Genomic DNA, 22068 nt, shown 5'->3' with positions numbered 1-22068 from the left:
TACAGTTAGAAACACCTCTCTGGGAACACAGTTAACCCCTTGATCGCCCCCTAGTGTTAATCCCTTCCCTGACAGTACTATTTATTCAGGGATCAGTGCCTTTTTATAGCACTGATCACTGTATTGGTGTCACTTGTCCCCAAAAAGTGTCACTTAGGGTCAGATTTGTCCACCGCAATGCCATAGTCCGGCTAAAAATTGCAGATCACCGCCATTACCAGTAAAAACAATAAAAAAAATAAAAAGTCAATAAATCTTTCTTCTATTTTGTAGAAGCTATAACTTTTGTGCAAAACTAATCAATATATGCTTATTGCGATTTTTTTACCAAAACTATGATGAATACATATTTTTTTTTTGGATTTGTATTATAGCAGAAAGTTAAAACATTTTTTGTTTTTCAAAATTGTCGCTCTTTTTTTTGTTAATAGCGCAAAAAATAAAAAAAAATGCAGAGGCAATCAAATACCCCAAAAAGAAAGCTATATTTGTGGGAAAAAAAGGACATCGATTTTGTTTGGGTACAATGTCGCACGACTGCGCAATTGTCAACTGGTCTTTTTTTCAATGAGTTTCATCTATATTGCCGAGACAACAAGAACAATCAAAGTTCGGGCCGAACCGTTTGCCCATCACTAGCAGCCACTGCTCCAACTCCATCTTCTGCTCTCACCAGCCCCTCATTATATGGCCTGTGTGCACCTGGGCACACACCCTGCTGGCTAACCTCAAGACCCAGACACAGGATTGGCGATCCCGTCCCACCCAAAACTCTTAGCCTCGGTTCACACTGGGACGACTTGTCAGGCGACCTAGGTCGCCTGACAAGTAGCGTCCCGTTCAGTACAATGGAACCGTTCTAATCGGAGCGACTTGGAAAAAGGTTCCTGTACGACTTTGGGGGCGACTTGCATAGACTTCTATACAGAAGTCGTTTTGCAAGTCGCCCCGGCAGTCGTGTGCAGGTCGCCTCTGTAAGGCGACCTGCAAGTCGTGCCGCCTCTGGTGTGAACCGAGGCTTAGGGATCTTCAAACCACAGAGTCCCAGCCGGCAATAGCAAAATCTGGAGAAAACTGCCAGAGCAGTTTTCCCCATTTAAAATCTATTCTCTGTAGTCTTGTAGTCTTGTAGTCTTGCAATCTGCAGATATGCAAACTCTGTGTCCATTTTATATCCAATTTCATAGGGACAGAGCCTCGCTGTGCCAAAAAAATCTTTTGTATTACCAAAAAAGTACCAAAAAATTGGATATTATCTTGTGTTTGTGTGCAATAACATTCATGAAAGTGTACCTTTTCCAAAAAATGTGCGTTTGAAAAAACACTGCACAAATACCATGTGACATACGAAATATTGCAACACCCACCATTTTATTCCTCAGTGCCTCTACTAAAAAATATGCACTATATCACCAAAACTAATTTGTAAACCTGCCTTTACACACACATGAACTTTAATGACATCCCAGTCTTAGTCCGTAGGGTTCAATATTGAGTTGGCCCACCCTTTGCATCTATAACAGCTTCAACTCTTCTGGGAAGGCCGTCCACAAGGTTTAGGTTTGGCAATATAGTGTATATAATGCTTGGGGTTCTAAGTAATTTTCTATCAAAAATAAGCAGATTTTTACATGTATGACAAAAATGTCAGAATTGGGCTGGGTGGTTAGGGGGTGTTCTTATTTACTAAGCAAGAAATCAAGTAAATAGAAAATACAAAACATTCACTCTCTTTCTCGCTCCTTTAACCATTTTCGGACCGCTGCACGCCGATATAACTTAAATAACTTTGAAGAGGGATATCTTTGTTATGGCAGTAGCTAGCTACCATAACCCTGGTATCCTCTTCTTCGGCCGGCGGTCCGGTTTCCGATAATAGTGGTCTCTGAGGCGGATTTGCTGCAAAATCACTTTTATCGGCGGCGGGAGAGGGCCCCCCTCTCCCGTGGCAGAGGCGATCGGATCCTCTCACGTCAGTGGCATGGAGACGAGTGAGGGGAAGAAGCAACGTCAAAACGTCACTTCCGCCCATAGCTCTTAAAGGGCCATTTTTTTTTTTAATGACAACATTTTTATTAATTTTTTTTTTTTATTGCATTTTAGTGCAAATATGAGATCTGAGGTCTTTTTGACCCCCAGATCTCATATTTAAGAGGTCCTGTCATGCTTTTTTTCTATTACAAGGGATACTTACATTCCTTGTAATAGGAATAAAAGTGACATTTTTTTTTTTTAAGAACAGTGTAAAAATAAAAAATAAAAGGTAAAATAAATAAGAAAAAAAAAAATATAAACATGCCCCGTCCCGCCTAGCTCGCGTGCAGAAGCGAATGCAAACGTGAGCAGCACCCACATATGAAAACGGTGTTCAAACCACACATGTGAGGTATCGCCGCAATCGGTAGAGCGAGAGCAATAATTCTAGCCCTAGACCTCCTCTGTAACTCAAAACATGCAACCTGTAGAGTTTTTTTAAACATCGCCTATGGAGATTTTCAAGGGTAAAAGTTCCACGAGCGGGCGCAATTTTGAAGCGTGACATGTTGGGTATCAATTTACTCGGTGTAACATTATATTTCACAATATGAAAAAAATTGGGCTAACTTTACTGTTGTCTCATTTTTTAATTCAAAAAAGTGTATTTTTTCAAAAAAAGTGTGCTTGTAAGACCGCTGCACAAATACGGTGTGACAGAAAGTATTGCAATGACCGCCATTTTAATCTCTAGGGTGTTAGAAAAAAAATATATAATGTTTGGGGGTTCTAAGTACTTTTCTAGCAAAAAAAATGTTTTAACTTGTAAACAACAAATCTCAGAAAGAGGCTCGGTCCTTAAGTGGTTAAAATATATGAAACAAGAAACATTCAATACATGGCTTACAATGCATTAACCCCAATCAGTATATTTTCTTGTAAGTGTAAGATCAAAGTCTAAATCATATCTCAGTGTCTTCAAGGAAATGCAATTAGAGATATTTATGGATGTTCGCCCATATAATAAAACAGCTTAGTACCATTACATGGTTAAATGTGACTGTGAATTCAGTTAGTCACAATTAAAGGAGTACTAACATTAGATTAGATTACTAACATTCATTACATTAAAGTGGTTGTAAACCGTTACACACCACTTACACACCACTTTTACCTACAGGTAAGCGTGTAATAAGGCTTACCTGTAGGTACCGTGAATATATCCTAATCTTTCTAGGACATATTCACTGTATCAGCATGTGCCAACATCATCGGCACATGCGCACTGAAGAAACCGCTCACTCGTGCCGTGACCGGCGGCTCCCGCGCACATGCGTGGGAGTGACATCATCGCGGCTCTGACCAATCACAGTGCCGGAGCCCGCGAACCTGCAAAGAATTCCGGGAGATGTGCCGCCAGTCACATCGGTGTGCTGGGACCACTGCTGGGGCTTCGATCTAAGATAAGTATTTCATAATAAGCTATGCCTTTGTCTTGCAGGTTTTTTTGGGGGGGGGTTTACAACCACTTTAAGTATTAATAAAGAGCATTAATCACTGACTAAAAATGCTGTATTAGTATTGGTCAAAAAATTTTAATGTGTACATATACTCAGTCCATTCCTGTAGCTGCGAGCTGCTGTGTTTTTAGTATTTCTGCTTCTTCATAGCAGCCAGTGGGAAAGGGGGGAATACCATAATATTTCAGGTAATTGCAAACTTTCATCTCCCATGGTTCCTTGCAGTACCTCCAGTCACTGTACTTCTGTTCTGTCTGAGCCAGAGTGAAAGAACACATCTCCAGGCACCCATCATGTGCATGATCCAGGGAGAGAGCTGGACACTGAATGGTGTATCCATTAGCTATGCAATCTACCCATTAGATTTAATAAGACCTGCTTCTGAGCTACAATCAAAGCAACTGACCAGCACAGTACATCTACAGCCATCCAGCATGGCCAGCAGGAAGGAACATGCTCATATAAAGGGATGGAGAGGATGTGTTCTTTTACTCTTGTTCATCACTCGCAATTGTAGCCTCTGTTCTCAGTGCATCTGAATCAGTGACTACAAATTGAGATGTGAGAGAGCAAAACAAATTGTAGATATATTGTAGATATAGGCAATGGAAATTAATGCTAATGGGAATCTCTGGAACAATTCTACAAGAACTAAATGTACACAGAGATAAAACAATCAGGATAAAACAGTTGAGATTTAAAACTTGATTCATAGATGGTGTTTCTGTTTTTTTACTTAATTACAGAACAAGTCCAGTTGAAGTGTAACCTATCAGACCACTTAATCATCCATCTAAATGACTAGTTCCAATGAGCGTCAGGATCGTACTTCAACATTTATAGCCACATCGGTACCTCAGGCAGCTTTACCATACATGAAATCACCAAGGGTAAAGATTTTAAAATGGAATTATATTGGGAAAGATGTCAGAGGCCCTCACCCCTGTTAAGGGATAGTGGTCCCAGTGTGATATAAATGGCCTCTTTCATGCCCCTTGTCCTCTCTGTCCCCAATGTCACCCTTACTCTCCTCAAAAGAAAGTCCTTTTTTATTAAATCAAATCCAAATGTAAATACAAAAAAGAATATAATGCAGTGAAACAGTTCCTAACCACTTGTCCACTAGCCGTCGCAGTTATACTGCGGCAGAGCGGCTCTATTGCGTGGTTAAGAACTGTTAGACTGCATTATATTCTTTTTTGTATTTACATTTGGATTTGATTTAATAAAAAAGGACTTTCTTTTGAGGAGAGTAGGGGTGACATTGGGGACAGAGAGGACAAGGGGCATGAAAGAAGCCATTTATTCCTAACCACTTGTCCACTAGCCGTCGCAGTTATACTGCGGCAGAGCGGCTCTATTGGTTGACAAGTGGTTAAGAACTGTTACACGGCAATATACTATTTTTTGTATTTACATTTGGATTTGATTTGATCAAAAAGGACTTTCTTTTCAGGAGAGTAGGGCATAGTTGCCAAGATTGTAAAAAAATGTATATGGACACTTTTTTGTCTGGAGGCGGAGTCTTATTATAATTAGGGGGCGGGGCATTCGTCTGTAGGTGTGACGTAGTGGGGAAAGAAAAATGGGCGTGTTTTAAATTAAATATTGGGTGTGGCTTGAAGGGGCATGACTCAAAGGGGGTGTGGTTAGAGTCTGAGATGAACAAGGGAAGGAGGGAGAAAGAGAGGGGAAGAGAGATCGAGAGAAGGAAGGAAAAAAAGAGGGATGGAGGGACAGCAGGCCCAGATCCTACACCACAATAGCAATATGTGTATTTCAGAAATATTAACAATCAGCAGATAAAGATACTCCAAACACCTGGTGTTAGCGCTTCAATCATCCCGGCACCATGGTTGTTATGGTGTCAGGATGATTGAAGCATATTTTTTCTATTATTACATTGTAATATAAAACAAAATCGTTCAATTAACCAAAATGCAGAATAAGTGGAAGTGGGAGCCCTGAGCGTGTCACTTGCCAAGTCGCCTGCCACCAGATGCCATTGGGTATCCCCAGCGGAGTCCCCTTTACATCAGGTGTCCCCCAGCAGAGTCCCCCTTACATCAAGTGTCCCCCAGCGGAGTCCCCCTTACATCAGGTGTCCCCCAGCAGAGTCCCCCTTACATCAGGTGTCCCCCAGCAGAGTCCCTCTTACATCAGGTGTCCCCCAGCAGAGTGCCTCCATACATCAGGCATTCCCAGTAGAGTCCCTCTTTACACCAGGCATTCCCAGCAGAGCCCCCACTACATCAGGTGCCCCCAGCGGAGTCCCCCTTACATAAGGTGTCCCCCTTACATCCCCCTTACATCAGGTGTCCCCTAGTGGTGCCCCCCTTACATCAGGTGTACCCCAGCGTAGTCCATCCTTACTTCAGGTGTCCCCCAGCGGAGTCCATCCTTACTTCAGGTGTCCCCCTTACATCAGGTGTCCCCATTTGAAACCCTCCCTACATCAGGTGTCCCCCAGTGGAGCCCCTCCTTACATCAGGTGTCCCCCAGTGGAGCCCCTCCTTACATCAGGCGTCCCCCAGTGGTGTCCCACTTACATCAAGTGTCCCCCAGTGGAGCCCCCCTTACATCAGGTGTCCCCCAGTGGAGCTCCCCCTTACATCAGGTCACTAACAGGTCACTCGCTGAGGGGAACAAACAAGAGGCGGAGCCGGCTGGGTGGCTACCAACTGAAATTGAGCTGCCTCCAATCCCCTGCCCTGCGGCCTTTCCCACAAAAGAGGTCACAGACCGGCAGCAGCCTGCAGGGCAAGGGGTTGGCGGTAGCTCAATTTATATTGGCAGCCACCCGGCCGGCTCCGCTCTTGTTTATTCCCCTCGGGGAATGACCAGGCTCCACGAGAGCTGGTCTACTGTAAGATGGCGGCCAGCGGAGACAATTCCCTGAAAGCCACGGACCAGGGGCTCCGTGTAATAGATACAGTGGGTGTGCGAATGGTGCTGAAGGCACCGGTGTGGGTGGCTGGCGGCCGTGATGTCAGCTGGCCACCCATGATTGCCCCTGAGTGTTAACCCCTTCCCTGCCAGTGTCCTTTATACAGTAATCAGTGCATTTTTATAGCACTGATCGCCGTATAAATGTCACTGGTCCCAAAAAAGTGTCAAAAGTGTCCGATCTGTCCACCGCAATAGCGCAGTCACGCTGAAAATCGATGATCACGCGTGCTGGATAGGGGAGGAGTCTAGTAATGGTGCTGACTAGGTGCATGCGGTAGGAGTTTCAGGCCTCCTATCCCCTCTAATGGGCAGATTCTGAGCCTCCGATACCCTAGCCTGCCCCTGTCCCACTCCTGGTCCCTCGTCCTATGTCAGATCCGATGTGATACGGGGTGTGCAGGTACCTTACCACGGACTGAAGCGGCAACCCCTTTGCATCTGTTTTTCCCCTCTCTCGCCTCTCCATACTAGGACCTGCCCTGCTGCGCAGGGATAGCGGATGGGGGATAGGTGATAGCTGGGTAGAGGCACCCCTCCTCCACCCCCTTTGACCGGAGTGCGGTGCGCAGTGATTGCCGATACTCGACGAGTCACGGAAGTGTTTGGAGAGAACAAGAGGAGGTGGAGGCAGAGACTTCTTGAGAGTTTGGACACTCTAAAACATTCGGAGATAGCCAGCGGGAGTCAGAGCTGGACGAGTAGAGCCGAGCAGAGCCCTCTGTTGCAAGAAAGTAGACGTATGGAGAATCCAGCATCCAAGCATAAAAGGCTACACATATTACTCAGCAGTGCACGACACGTACTCCAGGTTGGACTATATACTCATCGAGCATGGAGTGTTGGAGTATGTAGTTGAAACCTCAACTGTAGGGATGAGCTTCGTGTTCGAGTCGAACCCATGTTCGACTCGAACATCGGCTGTTCGATCGTTCGCCGAATTGCGAACGTTATGGGCCGTTCGCGCTAAATTCGTGTGGCGCGTCACGGCCCATAATTCACTGCGGCATCGCAGTGCATTGCTGGCTGATGATTGGCCAAGCATGCACTATGACCCGCATGCTTGGCCAATCACAGCGCCGTCAGTAGAGAGAGCTGTAATTGGCCAAAGCCAGGGTGGCTTTGGCCAATTATGGCTCAGGGGATTTAGTACACACCCCACACTATATAAGGCCGCCTGCACGGCGGCCCTGTGTAGTGTGTGTTCCGGTGTGCTGAGAGATAGAGAGAGAGAGAGACAGTGTCATTTGATTTGAGTTAGATAGATTAGGCAGAACAGTCAGTCAGTTAGCTGCACTTACAGTGTATTGTGTATATATATGCATCCCAGGTGTTGCATATATATATATATACACTGTATTCAGTTTAGCTAGATCCGTTCCTGTTATCTTCTATCTAGACTATTTACATTTAATGCAGTGCGTCCTGCTCACAGTGTTCAGCTAGATCCGTTCCTGCTATTTACATTTAGTGCAGTGCGTCCTGCTCACAGTGTTCAGCTAGATCCGTTCCTGTTATCTTCTAGACTATTTACATTTAGTGCAGTGCGTCCTGCTCACAGTGTTCAACTAGATCCGTTCCTGCAATTTACATTTAGTGCAGTGCGTCCTGCTCACAGTGTTCAGCTAGATCCGTTCCTGCTATTTACATTTAGTGCAGTGCGTCCTGCTCACAGTGTTCAGCTAGATCCGTTCCTGCTATTTACATTTAGTGCAGTGCGTCCTGCTCACAGTGTTCAGCTAGATCCGTTCCTGCTATTTACATTTAGTGCAGTGCGTCCTGCTCACAGTGTTCAGCTAGATCCGTTCCTGCTATTTACATTTAGTGCAGTGCGTCCTGCTCACAGTGTTCAGCTAGATCCGTTCCTGCTATTTACATTTAGTGCAGTGCGTCCTGCTCACAGTGTTCAGCTAGAGCCGTTCCTGCTATTTACATTTAGTGCAGTGCGTCCTGCTCACAGTGTTCAGCTAGATCCGTTCCTGTTATCTTCTAGACTATTTACATTTAGTGCAGTGCGTCCTGCTCACAGTGTTCAGCTAGATCCGTTCCTGCTATTTACATTTAGTGCAGTGCGTCCTGCTCACAGTGTTCAGCTAGATCCGTTCCTGTTATCTTCTAGACTATTTACATTTAGTGCAGTGCGTCCTGCTCACAGTGTTCAGCTAGATCCGTTCCTGCAATTTACATTTAGTGCAGTGCCCCTAGTGTCTACCCCTAGGAAGGGAAATTCTCTCCTGTAAGAGTTAATATGGGAAAACAATTTCTCCTTTCCACTGATGCTTTCCAATCCTTGTTCCACAAAAAAACCCAAATTTTCAAAAAACATTTTTCATTGGGACAAAAAAGTGAGGTGAAATCTTCTGAAGAGGAGGAAAGACAGCAAAACAAATGTCACAGGGGTGATAACCCTTCCCTATGTTTTCCAAAAAGCTTAGAAAAGATTTTTTGGCTGGAGCTAAACACGTTAAAAATGTTCAAAATTACAAACAGATTCTACTTAACAACAAACCTACAGTCCCTGTCTTGTTTGCACCGCCTGTATACTGCTGTTCAGAGTATATAGGGCCTGGTGGCCCCACACCTTTCCTTATTTTAATTTGGGTGCGGGGTTCCCCTTAATATCCATACAAGACCCAAAGGGCCTGGTAATGGACTGGGGGGTACCCATGCCGTTTGTCTCACTGATTTTCATCCATATTGCCATGACCCGACATGACATTAAACCCGCAAGCAGTTTTAAATGAGATTTTTTCCTTTAAAAATGACATTTGGTGCAGGGACTGTTCTAAACATGGGAAACACGCGTCACTTTACAGGCATACTATAGACACCCCCCAGGTACGATATTTAAAGGAATATTTCACTTTTTTTTTTTACTTTAAGCATCATTAAAATCACTGCTCCCGAAAAAACGGCCGTTTTTAAAAGTTTTTTTTGCATTGATACATGTCCCCTGGGGTAGGACCCGGGTCCCCAAACCCTTTTTAGGACAATACCATGCAAATTAGCCTTTAAAATGAGCACTTTTGATTTCGAACGTTCGAGTCCCATAGACGTCAATGGGGTTCTAACGTTCGTGCGAACTTTCGGTCCGTTCGCGGGTTCTGGTGCGAACCGAACCGGGGGGTGTTCGGCTCATCCCTACTCAATTGGAATAACATCCATTTCAGATCACACGCCAGTAATGATGAAGTTAAGGTTTAATAAGACAGAATATAGGAAAGGTACATGGAGGCTAAACGAAGACCTGATAGAAGACTCCGAAGTAGAAAAAACAATAATAAATGAAATTGAACAGTATTTTAAGTTAAACGAGACGCCAGAACTAACAAAGGCAACATCATGGGAAGCTCATAAGGTATATATTAGGGGAAAACTGAATTCTATTGGGGCAGGAAAAAAGAAGGAGAGAGCAAGTACGAGGGAAAAACTTATAAAAGAAATATACGAACTAGAACAAAGACACAAAATGCAATTTGAGGCCGAAATTCAACAGGCACTAATCATAAAAAGAGACCAACTAAAGGATCTAATGGAACAGGAAACAAGAAAAGTATTTAATAGAGTCACAAAAGAGAGGGAAATAAGCCGGGGAAATATCTTGCAAAAACATAGGGAAATAAGCTGGGGAAATATCTTACAAAAACTTTAAGAAATAAAAAAAACCTTAAAATTATATAGAAAAAATAAAACATGAGAAAGGAGAGATGTTATATAAAACAGCGGACATTGCAAAGACCTTTCAAACATATTCAAACATATTGCAGTGCCCTATATGTGGTCAGAAACAAAGAGACATGAAAGGAAGTTGAAATAAGAAAATTAAAAACACAGGAATATTTAGTGGATGCCAATTTACCAAAAATATCAGCAGAAGAATCGAAACCCTTAGACGAACACAAGATGAAATTAGAATAACATTGAAGGAAACATCTTCAGGGAAAAGCCCAGGTCTACAGGGCTATACGATAAAATATTATAAAAAATTTAAAGAACAATTAATCCTAAAAATCTGTGATTACATAAATATAATAGGGGAGAATGAAGAAAGAGGAAGAGAGTCACTGTTGGCTTACATTACAATAATACCTAAAGAGGGAAAGGACAGAACCATATGTTCAGTTATAGGCCGATAGCATTACTGAATGTAGATATAAAGCTATATGCAAAAATGTTGGCGACAAGAGTAAAAAATCTGATGCCAGAATTGGTAGACCAAACAGGGTTTATATCGGGTAGTGAGGGCAGGGATAATAACATAAGAACATTGTTAACGATGCGGAAAGGGAAAAACAGGGCCCCCCCCCAGCGCTACTCCTGTCAATCGATGCTAAAAAGCATTTGACAGGGTAGACTGGGGGTTATCGGGCTAACTACATCCCACTACTTAATGAAATTAAAATAGAGATAAGGAAAATCTTGATGAGACCTCTATCATGGATTGATAGTATTAACATGTTAAAAATTGTGATATTACCAAAAATATTATACAAATTCCAAATGATCCAGATAGCAATATCACAAAGTTGTTTTAATACAATAAAAACAACGATGTTAAAATATATATGGCAGGATAAAAAACCCAGAATAAACTATACTTTAATTAGTAGAAATAAAAAACAATGGAGGTTTAGCAGCACCGGACATAAAAAGATACTATAAAGCAGTTATTATAGCACGGATGGTGGAATGGGCAAATGTAAAAAGTGAAACTAGGTGGGTCAAGATGAAAAATACTTTAAGTCAAAGGCGTCGCCAGGGGGGGGCTATCGAGGCTGGAGCCCCGAATGTGGAGACCATAGCCCTGAGTCTCAGCGAGTCGCAGCTGCGGCGGGCAGCATTGGAGGTGGAGGAGAGACGAGCAGGCGGACGAACAGAGATGACATCATCTCTCTCCGCCCGCTCGTCACCACTCTTCTGCCCTCACAGTCGGACCACTTCAACGTGGGAGCGATGTGCGGCGGGGAACAGAGAGATGACATCATCTCTTTACTGCCGGCCACACATTAGCGCTCTTCCGCCCTCACAGCGCAGGCCTTTTAAATGTCGGAGGTGCCCTCACAAAATGGACCAGTGCTGCCAGCCTGCCATGAATGCAGCGACAATGCAGATTTGGTGGCAATGGCTGGCATGGCAAGTGACAATCTGCAAATGGTGGCAAATGACAATCTGCAATTGATGGCAAGTGATGTGGCAAGTGACAATCTGCAAATGGTGGCAAGTGACAACCTGCAAATGGTGACAGGTGACGTGTCAAGTGACAATCCACATCTAATGGCAGGTGATGATAGCAAGTTAAAAAGCTGCATCTGATGACAGGCGACGGTGGCAAGTGACACACCCAGGGCTCCCACTGATTCCGCATTATGGTGAATGGAATCACTTCATTATATATTAGAATGTAACAATAGAAACAATGCGCTTCGATCACCCTGACACCATATCAACCATGGTGTCATAATGATTGAAATGCCAACACCAGCCTACCTTTGCCCACGAAAAATTGCTTACCACCGACCAACCAATTAGGGATGGGAAGAAGTTGAATCCATTGGAAAAAACTTTGTGGTATACAAACACCAATAAAACATGGAATATCCCAAATATATGGAATCCTGACAGACCTAGAAGGACAGGGGCCTCTACCTTCTATAGGAAAATGGGAACAAGAAATGGGTATAAAACTGGAAGAAACACAAGTAGCGAGAATGATAGGAGCTGTGTATAACTATGCAATAGATATAAATACAATAGAAGCGAACTATAAGTGTTTGGTGAGATGGTATCTAACGCCAGAGAAAATCCACAAATTTCAACAAGACAAATCCCCACAATGTTGAAGGGAATGTAAACAAATTGGTACAATGACACACATTTGGTGGGATTGCCCAAAAATAAAAAAATACTGGCAGGAAATACAAGAATATATAGGAGAGATAACGGGAGAAAAGATACTAAATAACCCATGAACTTGTTTATTTCATGGCAAAAAGAATACAGAAAAGAACTATAGAAATACGCTGATCCCCATATCTATTAAATGACGCAAAGGGACATACCAAAAAAATGGTTATGTGGTTATGGTTATGTGTGGGATAAACCAAGTATAAAGGAGTGGTTGGAAAGAGTAGATTGTATCTGTAAAATGGAGTACCTCAGTAGCAGAGATCTGGGACAGGAGGAAATATATAATAGGACCTGGGAAAGATGGTACATATTTAAGTTATCTGGGAAATTTGTGGTGGGGAGGTGGGGATGAAGGAGGAGGCCAGTAGAAACTGAAATAAGAGAGATGGGGGGAGGACAAACCAAAAGGGGAGAAGGGAGGGCGGGGTGGGAAAAATAGGAAGGGAAATTTGGTGTGTTTGATATAGATGTAGATTGAATGTTTTTATGGCTTTTCCTTTTTGTATATGAAAAAATCAAATAAAGTTAAAAAAAAAAAGAAAAAAAAAATCGCTGATCACTGTCATTACTAGTAAAAAATAATAATAATAATAATGCCATAAGTCTATCCCCTATTTTGTAGATGCTATAACTTTTGCGCAAACCAATCAATATACGCTTATTGCGATTTTTTTTTACCAAAAACACGTAGAAGAATACATATCGGCCTAAACCAAAGAATGTTTTTTTTTTTTTTACATTTTTTGGATATTTATTATAGCAAAAAAGAAAAAAAATATTGTTTTTTTTTCAAAATTGTCGATCTTTTTTTGTTTATAGCGCAAAAAATAAAAACCGCAGAGGTGATCAAATACCACCAAAAGAAAGGTCTATTTATGGGAAAAAAATAGACATAAATTTTGTTTGGGTACAACGTGGCACGGCCGCGCAATCGTCAGTTAAAATAATGCAGTGCCATATCGCAAAAAATGGCCTGGTCATTAAGGGGGTAAATCCTTTCCGGGGCTGAAGTGGGTAAAGTAGAATGAAAGGCAAAACTTTTTTTTTTTAGTTTTGTATAGAGTGGAGAAGGATTAAACCCCCTGTCAGTTTCTATAGCTGTCTGTGCCCCTGTTAAGGAGTTTCATCCCCTCTGTTTCTGCTATTTACGATTATCACCAAAAGCGAAAGTAAAAGAAAATGCCAAATTTTGGGATGTCCCAAGAAAAGTAACAGATGGGAAAATTTCCAGTGGGGACACTAGTTCTGGTGACCCCAAGGGATTCCTTTAATTTTCAGGGATTTTCTCTCTCTTTCTGTTTTGGTTATGGGACAGGAAGTGAAGGGAAATCTCCCAAAGGGGACACAGATAGCAAAAAAAAAAAAAAAAACTGATATAACACTTCCTTACCATCCTCACACTATAAGACAATTGATTATATATTATACCCATTATGAGGGGTTCCCACCATCTATGTGCTGAGTTCCCAAGTCTGTACACCTGCTGTGTCCATTATGAGGGTTCCCACCATCCTTGAGCTGAGTTCTCAGGTCTGTACACTGGCTGTGCCCATTATGAGGGGTCCCCACCATTCCTGTGCTAAGTTGCTGGGTCTGCACACCTGCTGTGCCCCTTAATGAGAGGTTCCCACCATTCCTGTGCTGAGTTCCCAGGTCTGTACACCTGCAGTGCCCATTATGAGGGGTTCCCACCATCCCTGCGCTGAGTTCCCAGGTCTGTACACCGGCTGTGCCCATTATGAGAGGTTCCCACCATCCCTGTGCTGAGTTCCCAGGTCTGTACACCGGCTGTGCCCATTATGAGGGGTTTGCACCATTCCATATTACAGTAATACATGCATGCAGTGCCGCATGTGGCCAGAGGTGAGGGGGCGCCAGAGACATTCGGAAATCACTTGGAGCCGCTCAGATGCACTCGGAAATATTTGGAGAGGCTCAGAAACACTCCATTCCCGAGTATTAAATGTAACTGCAAGGTGGGAAGTGTCAGTGCTGGATTATGGGAAACATTTGCTTAGAAGACAAAGGAGGGAGACAAGATGTTTGGGATCCCCATCATACAGCACAGCCCGCCCCCCTCACCATTTATCATATATAATAATGCTTTGTATATCAGAAAAGTGATAACCTTTCCTACCTGGTGTATCAGCTCCGGAATGCAGATGGAGGAGGAGGAAGAAGAGAGCAGTGGCTGTATAACATTGAAAAGAAAGTCATAAACTTCCCAGTGACCCTTGCTCCCATTAGGGTGTGATATGGTTTCCATATCCAATGAGATCAGATCAGTCTACTGGATTTCTGCCATATATTCTTTTTCTTCCCTTGAGAGAAAATTTACACTGGCTGGGGTACTGCATTTGTGCCACATGTTAATATATGATAGATTTAATGTTTTTATTGTAGGGATTTATTTGTTGCAATAAAACCTACGTTTAGGCAAAAGGTTTTTAAAAAAAAAAAAAAATCAGCAAGTCAGCAACAAGAGACGTTACTTACAGTCAGGCCCTGTGCATGCTGGCATTGAAAGCAGGTGCTTGAGGGGCGTTTTTAACGTTCCTCAAACTCTTGAACAATTAATAATATGGACAGCACACAACACAGGTTATCAAAACCAAAATTGTGAAAACGTCACATCTCTTCAAAATTGAAGCTTCATTTTGAGTTTGAACCAGTGTTAATTTTGGCAGACAATTTCGATTTAGTTTTAGTCTTAAGCCTCGTACACATGGTCTGATTTTTGGGTGACCGAGCGTCTGATTTTTGTCAAAAGGGTGTGTGCAGGATTTTGTCTAGCATACTAAACTATCCACAAATCGTCGTTTGACAAACACGTACGTAGTGACGTACTATGAGAGTACAGTGGAACCTTGGATTACGAGCCTAATTCGTTCCAGGAGAATGCTTGTAATCCAAAGCACTCGCATATCAAAGTGAGTTTCCCCATAGAAATCAATGGAAACGAAGATAATTTGTTCCACAGTGACTTCTATTGCATGCAATACCGTGTGGTATTGTGGCCAGCGGTAGGGGGGGGCGCCGGAAAGCCTCATATATTCTCGGGGACAGCTCGGCTGAACTCGGAAACCCTCAGGCTCAGAAACACTTGGGAACAGAGTGTTTCCGAGTGTTTCTGAGTATTTCCGAGTGTTTCTGAGTATTTCCGAGTATTTCCGATTGATTCTGAGTGATTCCGAGTATTTCTGCGTGATTCAGAGTATTTCCGCATGATTCCGAGTGTTTCTGAGTGATTCCGAGTATTTCCAAACGGCTTCAAACCATTCCGAGTGTCACCGGCGCCCCCTGGCCAAATGCAGTACTGCACACCCCATTAGCTTGAATTCTGCTCGTTTTGCAAGACAACACTCGCAAAACCGAGTCAGGATTTAAAAAAAAAAAGTTGCTAGTCTTTCAAAGCGCTTGTTAACCACGTTACTCGTTAACCAAGGTTCCAATGAATAAAGAGGAAGTTCATTTCTCAAGCGCCACCCTTTGGGCCCCCTCTACCAATTTTGTGTTAGTAGAAGTTTGGTGAGTGTTGATTTGCAATTTTCAGATTGTACAAAACAAATGCCTTTTAAAATACGTTTGGCATAACTCCATCAGTATCACTAGCAAAGCAGCTTCATTATTATCCCATTAAAGGTGAGAATTTTGACATTTCATCAATTGCCGAGTCTCGAATGTTAATTGTAGATTACGAACGATGGTTTACAAGACCAAACTCTTCCCAGTCGTTCCTTGATTCCGAGCATGCGTTTTTGTACTTTCGACTTTTGTGTGGCGGATTTCTGTAGTGACCTTCCGAAAATCAGACGTTGAGTGCACAACAGACAAAAATTTTATAGCCTGCACATCCAACTTTTGCCTGATGTAAAAGTCAAATCGCCTGTCGAATGCACTGTACTAACGATCCGAAAATCCACAGACAGCTCATCGTCAGTCTTTTCCCTTCTGATTCTGACCGTGTGTACGAGGCTTAAAGTGATTGTAAACGATTGTTGTTTTTTTTTTTTAAATAACAAACATGTTATACTTACCTCCACTGTGCAGCTCGTTTTGCACAGAGTGGCCCCGAACATCCTCTTCTGGGGGTCCCTTGGCGGCTCTCGCGGCTCCTCCCCTCGGAGAAGCGCCCTCCCGATGGGGTGACCTTGCGGGCGTGCTCCCCGAGTCCAGCATTTGCGTCCACAGAAACGAAAGCCTGACTCGGCCCCACCCCCCGGCGCCCACGTCATTGGATTTGATTGACAGCAGTGGGAGCCAATGGATGCACTGCTATCAATCTATCCAATCAAGAGCTGGGACCCCTGTGGAGAGAGGGAAGGGGCTCAGGTAAGTAAAATGGGGGGGCTAGGGGGCCAGTGACTGCCAGGTGTTTTACACCTTAATGCATAGGATGCATTAAGGTGAAAAAACACGAACCTTTAGACCCCTTTCATACCGAGCCGCCACCGGCGTCAGCGGTAAAGCGGTGCTGTTTTTACCGCCGACACCGTTTTGCGGTGGATTTAACCCCTTTTCGGCCGCTAGAGGGGGGGTTAAAACCGCCCCGCTAGCGGCCAAATAGCGCCACTAAAATGACGGTAAAGCGGCGCTATTTGGCTGCTAGCGGGGCGGTTTTAACCCCCCTCTAGCGGCCAAAAAGGGGTTCAATCCACCCGCAAAACGGTGCCGGCGGTATCGTATTGTATATTTCAATGGGGAGCAGTGGTGGAGGAGCGGTGAGTAAACCGCTCCTTCACCACTCCAAAGAAGCTGCTGTATGAAGAAGATGATTTTTTCTGATGCCCTGCCAGTGCACCGCTCCAGTGTGAAAGCCCTCGGGCTTTCACACTGGAGTGAATGGAGCAGCTGTTTTAGGGCGGTTTGCAGGTGCTATTTTTAACGTTATAGCGCCTGCAAAACGCTCCAGTGTGAAAGGGGTCTTACAACCCCTTTAAGTTTTCTGACTAAAATGCCATTTTAGTTTTAGTGCCATTTTAGTCATCTGCAATTGTTTTATTTTTAGTCGTATTTAGTCAACTAAAATCAAATGGCTTTAAGTACATTGTAATGCATTATTTAGGCATTTCTCTACAATTTCCAAACTCATTATATACTGCTGGAGTGGAAAATCTAATAGGTTATTATTTATGGTATTAAGGTTTGAACATGCACTACATTCACAGATTTAATCATTATATAAGGTAAGGTTAACCACGTTTCGTTACAAGAATATTGCTTTTTTGACAGTGTAACGTTAAAATAAAAAAAATAAAAAATGTTTGTGTGATGATGCCACCATGAAGTGCAGATTTACATGAACTTGTCTGCTTTAATAAAATATATAATTTGTGGAGGGGTGGGGGGTGTTTATGTAATCTTCAGGCCTAAATTGATTTTTTTAACCACTTGCCGACCGCTGCACGCCGATATACAGTCAGGTCCATAAATATTGGGACATCGACACAATTCTAATCTTTTTGACTCTATACACCACCACAATGGATTTGAAATCTAACAAATAAGATGTGCTTTAACTGCAGACTTTCAGCTTTAATTTGAGGGTATTTACATCCAAATCAGGTGAACGGTGTAGGAATTACAACAGTTTGTATATGTGCCTCCCACTTTTTAAGCGACCAAAAGTAATGGGACAGATTAACAATCATCCATCAAACTTTCACTTTTTAATACTTGGTTGCAAATCCTTTGCAGTCAATTACAGCCTGAAGTCTGGAATGCATAGACATCACCAGACGCTGGGTTTCATCCCTGGTGATGCTCTGCCAGGCCTCTACTGCAACTGTCTTCAGTTCCTGCTGGTTCTTGGGGCATTTTCCCTTCAGATTTGTCTTCAGCAAGTGAAATGCATGCTCAATCGAATTCAGGTAGGGCTGCCACCTGTCCAGGATTCACCCGGACAGTTTGGGTTTGGAATCATGTGTCTGGGTTTCAGACTGCCTGAAACCCGGACACATTATTTAGACTGGACTATGGCTTGCCAGCAGGGTTGCTGTATGCAGTTGTCTAAGCTGTCTGTTACACTCTTTCACACTGCCCAAAGCCAGCACTAACCCCCCCCCCCCGCACATACACACATACAGACGGGAGAGGAGAGAGGGCTCGATCTGCACCTCTCCCCTGCTCCTCTGTGTCTGCCCACACTCCAATCCCTGGCGCTATGCCTCAGAATAGGAAAGTTGGGGCCAGAAATTTGAAGTCCAGCAGCCTCAGATACACCTGGATGAGAGGTTCTGACTGCCAAGGTGTGAGTGAGCTCACCATCTATCCCTGTCTGTGACTGAGGTCTCCCCCCTTCTCTCTCCTGCACTTAAGTAAGTACACTAGGGCAAATCAGGGTTCTCAGAGCACCCCTTACATCAGAGTTCCCCTTTTACACCAGAGTCCACAGTGTTTCCCCTTACATCAGAGTCTTCTGTGTACATCAGAGTTCTTAGTGATCCCCCTTAAATCCGGGATCCCAGAGCATCCCTTATGGTAGAGGCCCCAAAGTTCTCTCTTACATCAGAGTCCGCAGAGTCCCCCCTTACAGTGAAAGGGAACTCCACAAGTTCAGATGTAAAAGGGGAATGCTGTGGACTCTGATGTAAAGGGGGACTCTTGTTATTAACTTCATATGATTAGAAATTTTATTTAATAGCAAACTATATGTATAGTTTATACTATATAAAAAAAAAAATTGCAGTGCGCCGCTAAAGTTTTCGGGTTTGACTTGAAGAAAAGGTGGCAACCCTTGACTAGGGTAGCCAGATACCTTACTGCCCCACCAATACATGCGAGACACCTTATGTTACTAAGTAATGACACAGACACTTGGTTTGGATGTAAATGGCCTTATCGGCCTTTATTAACAAAACCAATAAAACTGTAAACTTTTTATATCAAATATATAAAACCATTTACAATATTCAAAATATTTAACTCAAAACTCTCAGTAATTTTGGTTGCTGGTTCCTGACGACCCCAATCACTTTTGAGCCTGTAATCCCTTTTTTTAGCATCTGTCCCCAGCCGCTAACTCACCTCGAGGACTCACTAACTGACCACAGACCTCCATTTATTACCCATTGGTCCAAAAACTGACACTGGACCAACTGGAATACTCCATCCTGGGATGTGTCCCAACGTTTTCCAATACCTCATTTTAATCTATATATATATATATATATATATATATATATATATACACTGCTGTCGCCAAAGAACCTAACGCTCCTACACTCTCCTGAAGTCCTACTACAAACCACATCTGCTAGGGCGGGAGGGCTGGAACGTTCTTCCTGTCTCTCTCACCCACGACTGCTGGTTCTGTTCCTCCCAGCTCCTACAGGAATTACACTCTCCTCCCCCCTTCTACTCTGATCCACCAATCCCGTAATTCCAGTTACTTCCTAAACCCCTCCTCTTATTAACTTATTCCTTTCCTAAGCTCCTTGCACCCTGTCATGTCTGTACTTTGCTTCCTTTCCAATACAGTTACGTACATGTCTTGGCTAGGGTAGCCAGATACCTTACTGCCCCACCAATACATGTATGACACCTTATGTTACTAAGTAATGACACCGACACTTGGTTTGGATATAAATGGTCTTATCGGCCTTTATTAACAAAACCAATAAAACTGTAAACTTTTTATTGCAAATATTTAAAACCATTTAAAATATTCAAAATATTTACCTCGAAACTCTCATTAATTTTGGTTGCTGGTCCCTAAAGACCCCAATCACTTTTGAGCCTGTAATCCCTTTTGTTAGCATCTGTCCCCAGCCGCTAACTCGCCTCGAGGACTCACTAACTGACCACAGACCCCCATTTATTACCCGTTGGTCCAAAAACTGACACTGGACCAACCGGAATACTCCATCCTGGGATGTGTCCCAACGTTTTCCAATACCTCATTTTAATCTATATATATATATATATATATATATATATATATATATATATATATATATATATATACTGCTGTCACCAAGGACCTAACGCCACCGCGGCACAAGTGTGACACCTTACGCTTGTGCCCGCAGCCACACCAGAAATGCTCTTCTAATGCCATCTTCAAGCCCCAGGGCCCAAAGATCAATCCCAACCGGGTTAAGATGAACACCATCCCCTCTCAAGTACATACAAGTGTCAGACTCCAATTCCCAATGTCGTATCACTATGCCCCCGTTCCGGTAAAGCGAACCTGCCCACTTCTTTATTAACTTTTATGCGTGTTTCATTGAGTTTTTCCCATGATCGGGCCCCCCTCCAAGACATGCGGGCAACTATATCAGACCATACGAACATCATGTCCGGAAAGGATGCCCTAAGCCTGAGAAAGTCCTATTGTATATCTTTAATGACCTGCCTCATTGGTCTAATGCCCAAGTCATTTCCTCCCACGTGAAGGACCAATATATCCGGGGCCCTGTCCAACCTAGCAAATCGATGTACCTCCGGAACTACCTGTTGCCACCTCATGCCCGGTAAACCCAGCCATCTGACAGTGCCCTCCTCCCTCTTAAGCCGAAGCTGCCTACCGTCAGGTCTGATGTCCGCCCTTTTTGCCCCCCAAAAAACGTATGAATGTCCCAATATCCAAATGAGACATCTTGGGGATCTGAAAAGACATAACAAAGAAAAATACCAGCGACATTCCAAACATTTATAGCTGCCTACTATAATTAACATGTACAACCATCTATACTTCACAATAAATGTGGGCGAACATATATCTGAAATCTGTTTGACTCCGATCTGCCTATCTTCTTTATTACATTTGTAGGAAGTCCCCAGCGAGCGGCCTCCGTGGCTGCCCCTATGCGGAAAGAATGCCCTGCATATTCTCCCGGGGAAAGCCCACCTTCTTTTAAACACTTCCTCAGCACCGCTGTAAACTGAAACCTAGATAGACACAATCCATCCTTGTGGATAAACAGTGCCCCGTCCCCTGTCGGTCGCATATCCAAGAACTGCCTCAGGGCTGTTACTGGACAAAACTGGGTTTCTAACCCCTTGAACAACTCCACCTTGACCCCTTTTCCTTCCTGGTCCGTTTTCGATCGCCTTATCCAAATCAGTACGGACTGATCTGAACACTGCATGTCACCGAACCTTAGACCTCCCACTATCCTTTTTGAAGACAAAACTAGCTCCCCGATTCTGAATGCCCCAAAAAATGCCAACATAAAGGCTGCTCGGAAGAGCACTTGTTCGAAGTGCTCTGAACACACCTTTTTTAGGCTTGTCATAATCGTCCCCAGCACCGCAAATGACACTGGGCGTCTGGAGTCCTTTTTGTGAGAACCTTTTCTATAACCCCGCAATGCCCTGTGAACCATAAAGGATTTTGTGAAATCCCTGAGTCCTTTCAATTGAAATAAAAAGGCTAGAGCCGCCACCTTCTTTCCTATTGCAGACCCAGAGACCCCCTTTGAATAATTCCTACAAATAAAACACAATACCCACGTCTGCATGTCATCTGAGTCCTGTGACCCTCCTACCTCCTCCATCAAGGCCAACCATTCCTGCCACACTTTTTCATAAGCCCTCCATGTTCCTGCACCAAGGGACTGCCGGATCAATCCTGCGGTGATTCCAACGCAACTCTCCACAGTTCCGACGGGCATGGATCCCCTACCCGGTTCACCTCCGGTGCCAGCTTGCGAAATTCTTCCCACTGGAAACGAGGCAAAGCATCCGCTAATTTATTGTCCACTCCAGGGATATGCAC

The 22068-nt window shown here is 43.5% G+C and overlaps 1 protein-coding gene across 1 annotated transcript in view; it reads right to left on the bottom strand.

Moving 5' to 3' along the window:
- Nucleotides 1-22068, bottom strand: part of LOC141116949 (NACHT, LRR and PYD domains-containing protein 12-like) — a 125770-nt gene that overhangs the window by 69610 nt on the left and 34092 nt on the right. The window lies entirely within an intron of this gene.

The sequence above is a fragment of the Aquarana catesbeiana genome, linkage group LG13, assembly GCF_042186555.1.
Source record: "Aquarana catesbeiana isolate 2022-GZ linkage group LG13, ASM4218655v1, whole genome shotgun sequence".
In the NCBI taxonomy this organism is placed as follows: Eukaryota; Metazoa; Chordata; class Amphibia; order Anura; family Ranidae; genus Aquarana; species Aquarana catesbeiana.
This window is presented reverse-complemented; position numbering and strand designations above follow the sequence as displayed.